A 14,299-nucleotide genomic window follows, 5' to 3' on the forward strand; every position below is an offset into this window, starting at 1 on the left:
CTGTACTGGTCTGAGGGTATCAGAGAGGGTAGCGCTGCCAGTTTTGTAGGACCACTGTTACTTGCTTCCCTTAAAGGAGCCATACGTACAGAGTCACCAGCTCCAGTGGAAGCGAAGTCACTGTCCTTAGGTGTTATGTTGGGCCTAATTTTCCTGATCCAACATGGTCTATGCTTGCTAAGTATATGGTCTACTTCCCTAAAACTATCCCCAAACCTGGTTGGCACCATGTGGCTGTCCCCTTCCCCATGAAAGGAACCACGTGGTGGTGACCAGGGGTTACTCCAAATACCAACATTAGCCCCATCATCTGCTAACGTGTAGAAGAACCTGGACACCCTGGTCTCCCCACTAGATGTCCCCAGAAAAAGGCAGGGGACTTTGTTGCAGTATATATTCAGCATGTATTTGTGATTGCTTTATCCTTAGTAGGATGGGTGATTGTTGTATTTAATATTTTAATAAAGAAAGATATTTCTTGCTTTGACATTGCTTTTATCTTGGTACTTAGTCCACTGTTGTTTGTTTTTTGTTAGTTTCCACTGATTATCTATATCGTTGAAGAGTACAGCCTGCCCTAGCCCCATTTTACCATTATAGAGTCGAAGACGTCAAATTGTTCAGTTGTACCTGTTCTTAACTGTATGACTGAAATGATTCCAAGATGGGTTATGGTGCAAGTTCACAGAGATTTGATAGAAGCCTTTGCTCTTCCTTGTATTTCTTCCCACCGGAATAGAATTGAATCACAGAGACCATTTGATATTTGTGAAGGACACTGATGCCTAAGTAATCTGGCTTCATATGGGGTGATGATGCTCCATTGGTCATCCCTGTATCCAGACCAACCTATCATATCAGGCATGAAAATTAACATTACACATTCTTCAAAATGCACACTTTGAAAAGCTCTCTATTGACTGTTATCCTGTGTGAAAGCTGGAAAGTACCAAGAAATTCTTTAAAAAATAACAAAAAAGAAAAATTGCTGTTTTATTTACATGATGGAATTGATTGTTTTCAGAGTATTAGAGGGAGTGGTGTAGTATGGGTGTCTGAAATTGTGTGACTTCACTTTAACCGACTTTGTGAAATAACTGCAAAGCTGAAACACTTTTTGAACATGCCATTAAATACCAGAAAATTGGGGTTTTACAGGTATTTGCGCATGTATATGCTACATTTCCATAATGAAAAATACTGATAGGTGCTGCATTTTGTTCCATTTCCACAGACAGCTGTCACCTAAAAACACATTATGTTAACATATAGCCATTGAACCAAGGAAGCAGGTGCAGCAAAATGTTCCTGCAAAACAGTATTGGCGGAAATGATTTCCCAAAAACTATTTAATTCCGGGTCACCAAAAGATGAGGAAGATGAGATAGACATGCAGTGCTAGTGCTGTATAGCATGCAGTGCTTGGCTGTATAACTTTTCGACTTGCTATTGATCTCTCGTGACAGGTGGGGAGTGATGAATGACTAAACACTTTTAACTGGAATACTCTGGACGATGGACACCCCTGCCTTCTGTTTCTACCTGACCTCTTGGCCGCTTTTGACACAGTAGACCACCAGGTGCTCACAGAAACCCTACATCAGTACACGAGGATCAGTAACCTTGTTCAAGTGCTGCCTCGCCAACCGGCAGCAGTTTCTTCAGATGGGCTCCTCTAGATCGTCAATGCTATCCGTCACCTGTCGAGTTTGGCAGGGCTCCATCCTCTCCCCAGTGATCCTCAATCTATACATGGAGCCGTCCGGGAGCCCTCCTAGCCACACACAACATCCACATCCACCAATCTGCTGGCAACACACAGCGATACTTAAGTAATATGACCCGAGCGGCGGGGGCATTACCGACTCAGTACTTAACAAAGGCCCTGGGGCATTACCAGAGTCAGTAATGCCCCCGCCGCAAGGGTCATATTGCTATTAGTATCCCGGCCCGCAATATTTGCGTGACCGGGGTACTAAAAGCAATTTTTTTCTGTCCCGAAATGCTGCAGCGTTTCGGGACAGAAAAAAAACAACCAAGAAAATGGCCGCCGCCATGGAAGGGGAAAACGGAGTCCGTTTTCCCTTTCCATGGAGGTCATCGGGAGCGGATGCGCTGGGAACACATGTGTTCCCAGCGCGCCCGCTCCCAAAAAAGGATCAAGAAAAAGGTAAGTGGGGTTGGGAGGGGGAAAAAAAATGTACCTGCATCCCCGGCGGGGGACAAGGAGAGGAAAGCGCCAAGCCGCGTGGAGGCGCGGAGCGGGGATGGCCCCGCTCCGAGTCTCCACACGGCTGGAGACTTCCCTCGTCCCCAGCCAGGGAGGCAAAAAAGGATCAAGAAAAAGGTAAGTGGGGTAGGGAGGTTGGGAGTGGGAGGGGAAAAAAAAAACATACCTGTGTCCCCGGCGGGGGACATGGAAAGCCCCCAGCCGTGTGGAGGCGTGGAGCAGGGATGGCCCCGCTCCGAGTCTCCACACGGCTGGAGACTTCCCTCGTCCCCCGCCGGGGACGCAGAAACAAGAGGGTAAGTTGGGGGGGGCGGGTGGGAGGGAGGAGAGAGAAGGAAAAAAAATACTTACCCGAGTCCCCGGCAGGGGGCGAAGGCAGCCTCTCAGCCACAGGGAGGCCCCACTTCGAGCCTCCCCATAGGCTGAGGGGTTGCCACGCCCCCCACCAGGGAAAAAGGCCGTGGAATCCCGACGGAGGGATTCCCGGCCGGGTATGGACCTGGCGAGAGCTAATCAGCATGCTTGTTTCATTCTGATTGTCTCTCACCGGGGTACTAATTAAAGAGCGACTCCATCAAGGACATCCACAGGTTCAAAACCCGCCTCTCGCCGATCCAGTCTTGAATGTCCAGTGCAGACTTGAAGCTCAATCCCTCCAAGTCCTACTCTTCACCAACAAAACTGAACACACAGACATACAGTCCTAGCAATAAAACATGAAGCCTGAGAGCTTCACACCTGAGCTCACCTCCTGTGCCAAGTCCCCCGGGTTCCACATGAACCAGCACCTCTTCTTCAAGACACACATAGCTAAGAAATGTCAGACAGCTATGTCCTTCCTGCGGGCAGTCAAGCCTTCCTACCTCTGAAGAGCTTTAGATCCACCGTTCATGCACTTGTCCTATCTCAGCTCGATAGAGGAAATGCCCTCTTTGAAGGCCTCCATCCTCCTCCCTTTACCGCTGAGAAGTGCCTTACACGCGTTCGCACGCCTCATCAAGGGTCTAAGCAGATATGACCCCACCATCCCGGCCCTCATCGACCTTCACTGGCTCCCACTGCATGCACAAATCACGTTCAAGTCTTGATGCATCATCTATAAGGCAGTCACCCTCAAGTCACCGAGCTCCCTTGCAGAGAAACTCAGCATCTCCAGCGAACAGTGCACCACCATAAGCCAGGAAATGTGCAGACTTCAAATCCACCATTGCAAAAAGGAAAGGACCAGAAAAGAAGATTTCTATCCCTACGCCTCAAGACTGTGAACCTTCTCCCCGTCAGGATCAGCCTCACCTGCTCCTAAAATTCAGAAAAGAACTCAAGACCCATCTCTTCAAGGAATCACTCCTCCTGCTCACCTTGGCCATCACGTTAACCCACGGCGCCAACTGACTCGCTAGACCCTGCCCGGCCCTCTGCTCTCCACCACTCTGCACAACTGTACCCCTCCTCTGTGCCTCTCTGTATCCTACCCTCCTGCTGTATATCTGTTCTGTTGTTACCTCTGAAAAGCTCTCTCTTATGGATTTGTTATGTATCATATCTTTGTAAAGCACTCCATTGCTTCTCGAAGCTAGGTCAGTGCTCAATAAATATAATAATAATAATAATAATAATAATAATAATAATAATAATAATAATAATAATAATAATATTCTGGAAAATTGGAAGAATTCTTTGGACTACCACATGAGTCTCACATTGTATCCATGCCAAAACGTAGGTTATTACTAATGGCCTTCACTCGAACCTATTATTTGGTTATTGGTGATTTTTTTTTGTGTTCTTTTATGGAAGGGATAGAAATGTGAAAATGTGATGGAATTTCGTTTATGCTTGTTTTGTATTCCTCTAAATGTACTTGAGCAGAAACAAAATCTTCAGCAAATGTAGTTATGCATCGTTTGATGTCTGCTAAATGTACCTTAGCAGTAAAAAGCTCCTGCAAATGGGGTTGTTCGTGATTCATTCTCAGCACAACAGTTTCCTCGTGAACCGTACACACACGTCTGATTTTTAGCTGCAGTGGCAAGTGGCAGTAAATGTCATCCACTAACTTGTGCGGGGTTAACATTTTTGCCGTCGGCGTAACTGAAAAAAAACACAGTTACTTAGTTGTGAACTTTGACAAATTAAGGTGATGAAAACGTAACATATCCACACATTTGTGTAAATTGTATGCCACATTTCTCTCTTTTCTTTTTTTAAATAAAACTCTCTGATATGCAGGAAATACTTATATACAACATGTTGTTTTCTGGGGAAGTTGCTTTGCTATTTTCCGAGTTGTAAACTGAAAATCGCCAGGGTACAATGCATTCGCCCATGAAGAACCCTGGGCCTTTATTGCACACATTGGAGAAGGAGCCATTGATCTGGGAAATACATTTGCAGCGAGCCGTTCAGCTCTCTGCAAGGCAGGTCTTCCCCATGTATACAATATGGAGACTACATTAAGGGTTACTAATGGGATCATACATCAAGCCCTTCGCCTTCCTTATTAATAAAAAGGAAACTGTTTGCATCTCTCGTGGCACGGTCATTTGCAAGCTAGCCATGCCAGGTGGCAGGGTGCACATTTTAACAGGGTGAACAATGACAGCATATTTATCTGCAGAAAAGATGTGTGAGAAGTTAAGCATCTTTGTTGACAGTATCTGATACATTTTTTGATCAGAAAGATCTTCGATCTTTTGGAAAAACAGCGTTAGTTTTCTAAGTAGTACGATTTTGCCCTCCTGAACATACAAGCCTAATTGATTTTGCAATCACTCATTCGTGGCAATTTAAGATCTTGAGCATGGTGATGTCATTGTAAAATGGATGGTTCCTTTCAAGTCATAATACATTGCCCAATTACTTCACTGTTTGGGAACAAGCAGAAGATTGTAAATGGAGTGCCAGCAGGAGGTCTGCTAAATAGCGCTTTGAGTGCAATTGGTGTGACAGCGGGAGGTGTGCTAGATAGCGCTTCCAGTTTGAATCGAGTGAGAGCAGGAAGTCTGCTAGATAGCACTTTGAGTGTAATTGGTGTGACAGCAGGACGTGTTCTAGACAGCTCTTTGAGTGTAAATGGAGCGCCAGCAGGAGGTTTGCTAAATAGCACTTTGAGTGCAATTGGTCTGACAGCAGGACGACTACTAGACAGCTCTTTAAGTGCAAATAAAGTGACAGCGGGAGGTGTGCTAGATAGCTCTAGTGTGAATGGAGTAAGAGTCGGCTAGATAGCTCTTCAATTGTACATGGAGTAACAGCAGGAGATCTTCTAGATAGCATTCTAGTGTGAATGGAGTAAGAATCTGCTAGATTGCTCTTCAAGTGTACATGCAATGACAGCGGAAGAGCTGCTATATAGCTCTTCCAGTGTGAATGGAGTGACAGCAGGAGATCAGCTAGATAGCCTTCTGTTGTGAATGGAGCAAGATTCTGCTAGATTGCTATTCAAGTGTACATAGAATGTGAGCAGAAGGTCTGATAGATAGCTCTTCGAGTGTGAATGAAGTAACAGCAGCAGTTCTGCTAGATAGCCTTCTGTTATGAATGGAGTAGGAGTCTGCTAGATAGCTATTGAAGTGTACATGGAATGAAAGCAGGTGGTCTCCTAGATAGCTCTTCTAGTGTGAATGAAGTAACAGCAAGAGATTGTCTAGATGGGATTCTAGTGTGAATGGAGTAAGATTCTGCTAGATTGTTCTTCAAGTGTACATGGAATGACAGTGAAGGTCTGCTAGATAGCCTTCTAGTGAATGGAGTACAACGCTGCTAGATTGCTCTTCAAGTGTACATGGAATGACAGCAGAGGGTCTTCTATATAGCTCTTCTAGTGTGAATGAAGTAACAGCAGGAAATCTTCTAGATGGCATTCTAGTGCAAATGGAGTAAGATTCTGCTAGATTGCTCTTCAAGTGTACATGGAATGACAGTGGAAGGTCTGCTAGATAGCTCTTCTAGTGTCAATGAAGTGACAGCAAGAGATCAGCTAGATAGCATTCTGGTGTGAATGGAGTAAGATTCTGCTCAATAGCTCTTCAAGTGTACATGGAATGACATCAAAAGGTTTGCTATATAGCCATTTACTGTGAATGGAGTGCGATTCTGCTAGATTGCTCTTCTAGTGTGAATTACGTAAAAGCAGGAGATTTTCTAGATAGCATTTTAGTGTGAATGAGTAAGATTTTGCTAGATTGCTCTTGAAGTGTACATGGAATGATAGCGGAAGGTCTGCTAGATATATCTTCTAGTGTGAATGAAGTGACAGCAGGAGTTCAGTTAGATCGCATTCTAGAGTGAATGGAATAAGATTCTGCTAGATATCTCTTCAAGTGTACATGGAATGACAGCAGAATGTCTGCTAGATAGCTCTTCTAGTGTGAATGATGTAACAGCAGCAGATCTGCTAGATAGCCTTCTGTTGTGAATGGAGTAAGAGTCTGCTAGGTAGCTCTTGAAGTGTACATGGAATGACAGCAGAGGTTCTGCTAGATAGCTCTTCTAGTGTGAATGAATTAACAGCAGGATATGTTCTAGATAGCCTTCTAGTGTGAATGCAGTAAGATTCTGCTAGATACCTCTTCAAGTGTAGATGGAACGACAGTGGCAGATCTGCTAGATAGTTCTTCTACTGTGAATGAAGTGACTGCAGGAGATCTGTTAGATAGCTCTGCTTGTCATACATTACGTTGTGTGTATTGTTCACCAAAGCATTCATGGTGGTTCTGCAGTGATGTTCCCAGTAGGGTTCAGGCCATGTGTCCGTTCATTGAATTAGAAGCAGGTTCTTTCAGGCAAATAGCTATGTTGGAACTGTTAGGCCATCTGCTGGGCTCAGTGGGAGGTAAGTGCCTCTAAAAGATAAGAGAGACCCTGTAGTTTATGGATAATGCACTTGTTCACATCCATTAACTAAGCTTAATGGCACTTGCAGCCAGCCATCCAAAGAACGATTAATCTGTTTCTCAACAGTGTCATATTTATACCAGGTAAATAAGGTATACGCAGCGATATTAATGGATAGCTACAGCCCCCCCATTAAAATATATATTTGTGTTAAAAATGTACGCACTTGGTCAGAGATCGTAAAATGCAATAAATTGAACAGTAGACATAAACGGTATCAGTGATGCTCATGTGTAAGTATGAATATTTGCCCACAATTCTCTGCCTTGCATTATTGTTGTTTAATAGTGCTCGAAATTCCAGGTGTATGAATGTTCTTGGGCCCCTCCCCGGAAATCTTCATCACATTGAGTCCTACTGCTCCTCTTCACAGTGGTATAATGCAAGGTGTCAACAGTTCACTACCCTCATTTGACTTTAATAATAAAAGGCTCCTCAACAAGGGACACAATTGGGATAAATTAGGTCACCCCATTTGCATACCCAACCCCTGCACACTGCCAATATCATCAAAGGGCATTAAGTTTAAAGATGGGAGCGAGGAAGGAAAGAGGACTGTAAGGGCGTGATTCAAAGAGTGATTTCCAATGGGATTGCACCATTATAAAATGCTTCTGTGAATGTGGCCATAAGTGGGAACAGTAGCACCGAGTGTAATGAAGATTACCGAAAAGTAATTCAGGCATTAACCCCTTGTTCCACTTTCTCGTCCCAGTCCTACGCTGCTTGGATACGCCAAGCACCATACGAACTTAGTGGCCTTATGTTGCTGGGAAAAGGAATTGATGGCACAGAAATGATGTAACACCTACACTTAATAAACGTCACAGCCAAGATCTCAATCAATCCATCAATACCTTATTCTGATTATTTCAATCGGTGAAAGTACAAAATGCATAAATAATTAGTACAGTTAAAAAATAAAAGAAAGCAAAACTATAAAACCATTGCTATTTCGACACATGGTTGCCAAAACATTGTTTTATACAATTACCATGACTTCGTAAAATTGCTAAAATTATACCATCATTACAGATTATCATGGATGTTTTACAGCACTAGGTAACTGCTTGTGTTAATTGAGTGAATACCTTCCTTCTGCTTACTTCTGCCATGGATAGAATCCGATTTCTGATCTTCATGGCACCTCTGACAAAACATATGACAGCGCATGAGACCATCAAGCCATTGACAGAAAGAAGGAAAATTGAAGTTAGTCGGCACTGTCTCAGTTGGCTGAGCCTTAAAATCAGAAGAATACATCTCTTTCTCAATGTTTTATATTTTTTTAAATGCAGTTTCAGGGATGTTTACAGCAGAAAGGACACCAAGTGGCTCTTTCACTTCCACTTTCAGAGCTCCAGGTTGCATGTGTTCTATTTATCGGTGACTGGCTAAACCTAAATGTTGTAATTAGCAATAATTTGCGAAGGAGATGTCCCTGGGTCAAGTATGGTTGGATCCTTTTTGGCTGTGATATTGCCAATGTGGCTTAATTCAGTTTTCGATTTAGTGTGATTTCGTCCCTGGTTGAATGTATTTGTAAAGCTAACATGGAGAATTGGTACTTTCCACTCTTCGTTAGCTAAATCGATAAGGATTCTATTGTTGTTTCCTGGTTGCAACAAAGAACTTAAAACTGCTAACCCAAAATTTGACAACCAAAACTCTGATCCTGGAGCCTGGAATTATTAATGAATTATTAATGATTATGAAGGTGAATGCCCAGGTGTGGGTCCTGTGTATTATGATTATGGAAAACCCTTTCAACTCAGCATATGAGGTTTCTGTCCACCCGGTACAGTAGGCCACCACTGGATGATCTTTGAGAAGGAGGCCTGGTGTTACTCTCAGGCTGTGCAATCTTTTATTATGTCTTACCCACCAACCAAGCAAAATAGTCAAATTACGCACACATGCCTCAGAGGAGCACATTTCTGAGGTCATGTCTAGATACATTTAAATATCCCTAATTTCCTCTAACAAATATGGGCAATCGTTAGTGCCAAGGGAGCCATTGCCAAAGTAGGCAGGAGAGGTGCCTGAGACACATTAAAACGAAAAAAGACTTTAGACAAATGGCCAGGAGAAGGATGCAGAACAAACACATTTAGAAGAAAGTATCAATAGAGTTCTGAAAGTGGAAGAGCCCCTAATTCCCCTTTGTTGTTGAGCAGATGTAGTTGCTCACAAGAACAATGATTTTAAAAATAGTAACTTGTATAAACCTCAGAAATTGGCTCAAAATGAGGATTTTGATGAACCAAAGGGAGAGGGTGATCGCAGGCAGGCTGCAACCATGGGGTGGATAGAAAGCTCAAGGCAGAAGGAAACTAGAGAACAAAAGGGACATCAATCCCTCCTTAAGTCACCCTAAATCCATGATGGTAACTGGTTGGGCCCTGAGGGATGAGACAGCATGGAAAACCAATGACTCTTCTCAGACATTAGATATCAAGACTACTCCCAATTACAACCTTCATGGACATGAAAATATACCATTAAATATATCAACATATTTTGGATATGTATATAAAACTGATCACACAGAAATATAAGCATCCTCTGCAAAAATGAACCTATTTGGAACTATTTGCACTTCAAAATCCATCAGGCAATTGGAATGCACGTGGCACCGCTCCTATGACCAATTTGATCAAAGCACACGTAAGCATAATTTAAGAATGCTCACAGCACCACTATTTGGAGCAATGCAAAGCAGTTCTGTAAGAATAGACACTATTAATGTGTTAATCTGTCGATTTCAAAATGTCATAAATCCTCCACTTGTAGAGGCCTTTGTCTCCACTATTTCTCCCTCTCTGAAAAATTGAAGATTAAGCAATTTGTTTTTAAACTGCTACCATCAGATCTGAATTTAACTCTTCTAAGCGGAAGCACACCCAAATAAAGGTCTCTGACCACAAGTTAGACCTCCTGGGGTAGTCCAAACCCCAGTCAATCTTTAGGGTAAAATCTTCATCCCTGTGGATACAGGTGATAGGGACTAAGATTTGGTGTTCTTTTTTGGCCGAAATTAGATTCGAGTGGGCACCTGTCTGTCAGCTCCCAGAATCTAACAAGGCTCTGGTCTTCTTTTGCTTGATGATTATGGGGAGGTAGTATGCTTTTTGGCTATACCATTGCCCAAAACATAGGCTTCCTCAGCCGTTTATCTGTCCTGAAATGTGGGTTCTAGGCACAAGGCTTGATCTGATTCTTCGATGTCCTCTGTCAACAAAAAAAACCTCCTGTCCATTAGTTCGAATGGAAGTTGGGTGGTACAGGAGTGAGTAACCACAAAGGAGAGTTAAAAGGCAGTTCCTTCCTGTTAATGCCTAATAATTGTAACACTTAGAAATCAGAAGGCTAAATAATTATAAAGTTATTCCTATTGCTGAGTCCCTAGCCAACTACTTAAATGACCCTATCTGTGAATAATCTCGTACCAAGTGGATGTGGGCCCTAATTGGTGCTGCTGGGCCGACTACAAATGGTGTCGAGATCCTGTCCCTATTCTCTATAAAACACTTTCCTGGTGTCTAATAAATGCACACAAAAAAGGAGGTCGATATATTGTGTTTTCATTTGTCGCCCCCATGGTGTATGTCTTATCATTAAAACAAAACAACTATTTCTATGGATAATGATCGATAGAATAGATTTTTTTTAAAAACAATATTCTTCCGCCAACCAATGGTGCGAAAGTATACGTGTGGATAACACTATCAATTTCTTTTTAACAAGCCCTTTATTTTCTTTATACGGGGATTGAAGTCTGAGTTATCAGCCAGAACTATTAAACAGTCAACCGGTTTCAGCGGGATTCTCAAGTAGCCGCTTTCTTCAGGATGAATACTATTTTTTAGTTCTTGTATTCTCGTATTTTCAACAATATCTTCAACACTGTGAGGTATTGGAGGATGTCTTCTAGGGTCCACAACTGGATAGGGTGAAACAATCCCTGATCCTATATGGACAAAGACAAGAGAGACAGTTGGGGCTGATGTCAGTCTCAAGTACTATAATTAAAACTAGAACCTATAACCTATTAGGAGCGAATCTTTCACTGGTGATTCTGCCTACTAGAGATGAAGTTCTCCTTACCTCTATGGCAGAGTCCCAGGATCTGAAATGTGCTGTGCAACAAATGGTTTCTACTACGTCTAAAAGTCTTGATAGTAGAGTCTTATTTTCTCTCCTCACTTTATTACCCTGTAATTGGAAAAATGGGACATGTATATATTCAAAATTTGAGTTTTCTTAAATATCCACATCTAGCTATTCGCATTTGTTGGGTTTAAGTAGCCACATATAACTGTGTGGTGTTCCCAATTTGCTTTTGTCTATGACGTTTTCTGAGGTGTGTCTCCCCAGTGGGAGAATATCCTGTGTTCAGTTTGTGCTATGCAATCACATCTGAAACTGAAACTCATTTACATTTAGGTCTAAATTACCTAAAGACCTGGGCCCTATAGCGTATCCCTAGGCCAAATCATGTATTGGTATGGAGGAGCGTAATTGTTGGCGCTTACCTCTGTGAGCTGATTCCATCCGCCTACGTCCGTTACCGCGCCATCTTGTTTTAGGAGTTTATTTTTTTGTGTACGTCACGGTCACGTGATCGTACGTGCCGTGTCATGTCATCGCAATCGCGTCGCGTGTATCAGCTGGTGCCACTCTAATTTAGACTATTCTAAATCCTATCCTATTTCGGCCAAAGAGTGCCCCTATAGCTCAGAGTACAGCATTACAAACTGCCGCCGTTGTGGCTGCGTCTGTGCATATTTAAAATCAGAGGCAGCCAAAGGTTACTTGGGAGTTGTAGTTCGTGTTCCAATATGGTTCAGAGGGAGAGACCATGTTTGTACAGGGAGGAAAAACCATGTTTGTGGCTATAGCCGCCTCGTACAAGGTTACACCTCCCACCGGTGGTACAAATTCTCTCTGGAATACACCTAGACCCCAGAGCCACACACCATGTGGCACCTGTACAGTGTGTAAGTACACACAACGCACAACAGCCATAGCCATAGGCTGGAAGTACCCTTGGGAACAGAGAAGTCTGACCAACTGTAATACTACCAATGTAGTATACCTCATACAATGCCCCTGCAATAAGAAATACATTGACATGACAACTAGGGCCGAAATAGGATAGGATTTAGAATAGTGTAAATTAGAGTGGCACCAGCTGATACACGTGACGCGATTGCGATGACATGACACGGCATGTACGATCACGTGACCGTGACGTACAAAATAAAATAAACTCCTAAAACAAGGTGACGCGGTACCGGACTAGACGAATGTAGGCGGGTGGAATCAGCTCACAGAGGTAAGCGCCAACAATTACGCTCCTCCATACCAATACATGATTTGGCCTAGGGATACGCGATAGGGCCCAGGTCTTTAGGTAATTTAGACCTAAATGTAAATGAGTTCCAGTTTCAGATGTGATTGCATAACACAAACTGAACACAGGATATTCTCCCACTGGGGAGACACACCTCAGAGAACGTCATAGACAAAAACAAATCGGGAACACCACACAGTTATATGTGGCTACCTAAACCCAACAAATGTGAATAGCTAGATGTGGATATTTAAGAAAACTCAAATTTTGAATATATACATGTCCCATTTTTCCAACTACAGGGTGATAAAGTGAGGAGAGAAAATAAGACTCTACTATCAAGACTTTTAGACGCAGTAGAAACCATTTGTGTTGCAAAGCGCATTTCAGATCCTAGGACTCTGCCATAGAGGTAAGGAGAACTTCATCTCTAGTAGGCAGAATCACCAGTGAAAGATTCGCTCCTAATAGGTTATAGGTTTTAGTTTGTATTATAGTACTTGAGACTGACATCAGCCCCAACTGTCTCTCTTGTCTTTGTCCATATAGGATCAGGAATTGTTTCACCCTATCCAGTTGTGGACCCTAGAAGACACCCTCCAATACCTCACAGTGTTGAAGATATTGTTGAAAATACGATAATACAATAACTATAAGATAGTATTCGTCCTGAAGAAAGCGGCTACTTGAGAATCCCGCTGAAACCGGTTGACTGTTTAATAGGTCTGGCTGATAACCCAGAATTCAATCCCCGTATGAAGAAAATAAAGGGCTTGTTAAAAAGAAATTGATAGTGTCATCCACACGTATACTTTCGCACCATTGTTTGGCGGAAGAATATTGTTTCTAAAAAAAATCTAATCTATCGATCATTATCCATAGGAATAGTTGTTTTGTTTTAATGATAAGACACACACCATGGGGGCGACAAATTAAAACACAATATATCGACCTTCTTTTTTGTGTGCATTTATTAGACACCAGGAAAGTGTTTTAGAGAGAATAGGGACAGGATCTCGATACCATTTGTAGTCGGCCCAGCAGCACCAACTAGGGCCCACATCCACTTGGTACGAGATTATTCACAGATAGGGTCATTTAAGTGGTTGGCTAGGGACTCAGCCATAGGAATAACTTTATAATTATTTAGCCTTCTGGTTTCTAAGTGTTACAATTATTGGGCATTAACGGGAGGGAACTGCCTTTTAACTCTCCTTTGTGGTTACCCTATCTTCTGGCGGCGTCACACACCACGTGTTAGTGCACCAATAGGGCACTTTAAATACGAAAAATAAACAAGATGAGATGTGGACCATAGACTCAAGTACTACTTTTTTAAATTGACATAATATTAATGAGATGGCAGAAGCGGGATATTTGGCATTCGCTGAGGAGTTAGTAGAAGGGATTCTTGCAAATCCCTCCATACTTGGCTGCAATAGCCACAAAAGGAGACGATTGGAATGAACTGGAGGCACTACGGAAAAAGCTGATCAGAATGGAACTGCATGGGGCCATAATGACAGAATATCTTCGGGCACATATAGCCCCCAATGGACTCATCATCAGAATAGAACCCAGAATCTTCCTTGAAGAACTAAAATTTAGGAAGGACTGGAGTTTTATTTCAAATAAATGCACCAGAGACTGGATCATACTAATCATCAATGCAGTGAAAACAGTATCCGAGAGACTAATGAATGAAATCATTGTAAAACAAGATGCAATAACAACAAAAATGATTGTAGGTGATTATCTGAAGAGCATGGCAACTCTGGATGCAACGATAAAAGAGTTCAAAGACCTCAACCTAAATA

Source organism: Ambystoma mexicanum, chromosome 1p, assembly GCF_040938575.1.
Source record: "Ambystoma mexicanum isolate Mex_15411 chromosome 1p, UKY_AmexF1_1, whole genome shotgun sequence".
Classification (NCBI taxonomy): Eukaryota; Metazoa; Chordata; class Amphibia; order Caudata; family Ambystomatidae; genus Ambystoma; species Ambystoma mexicanum.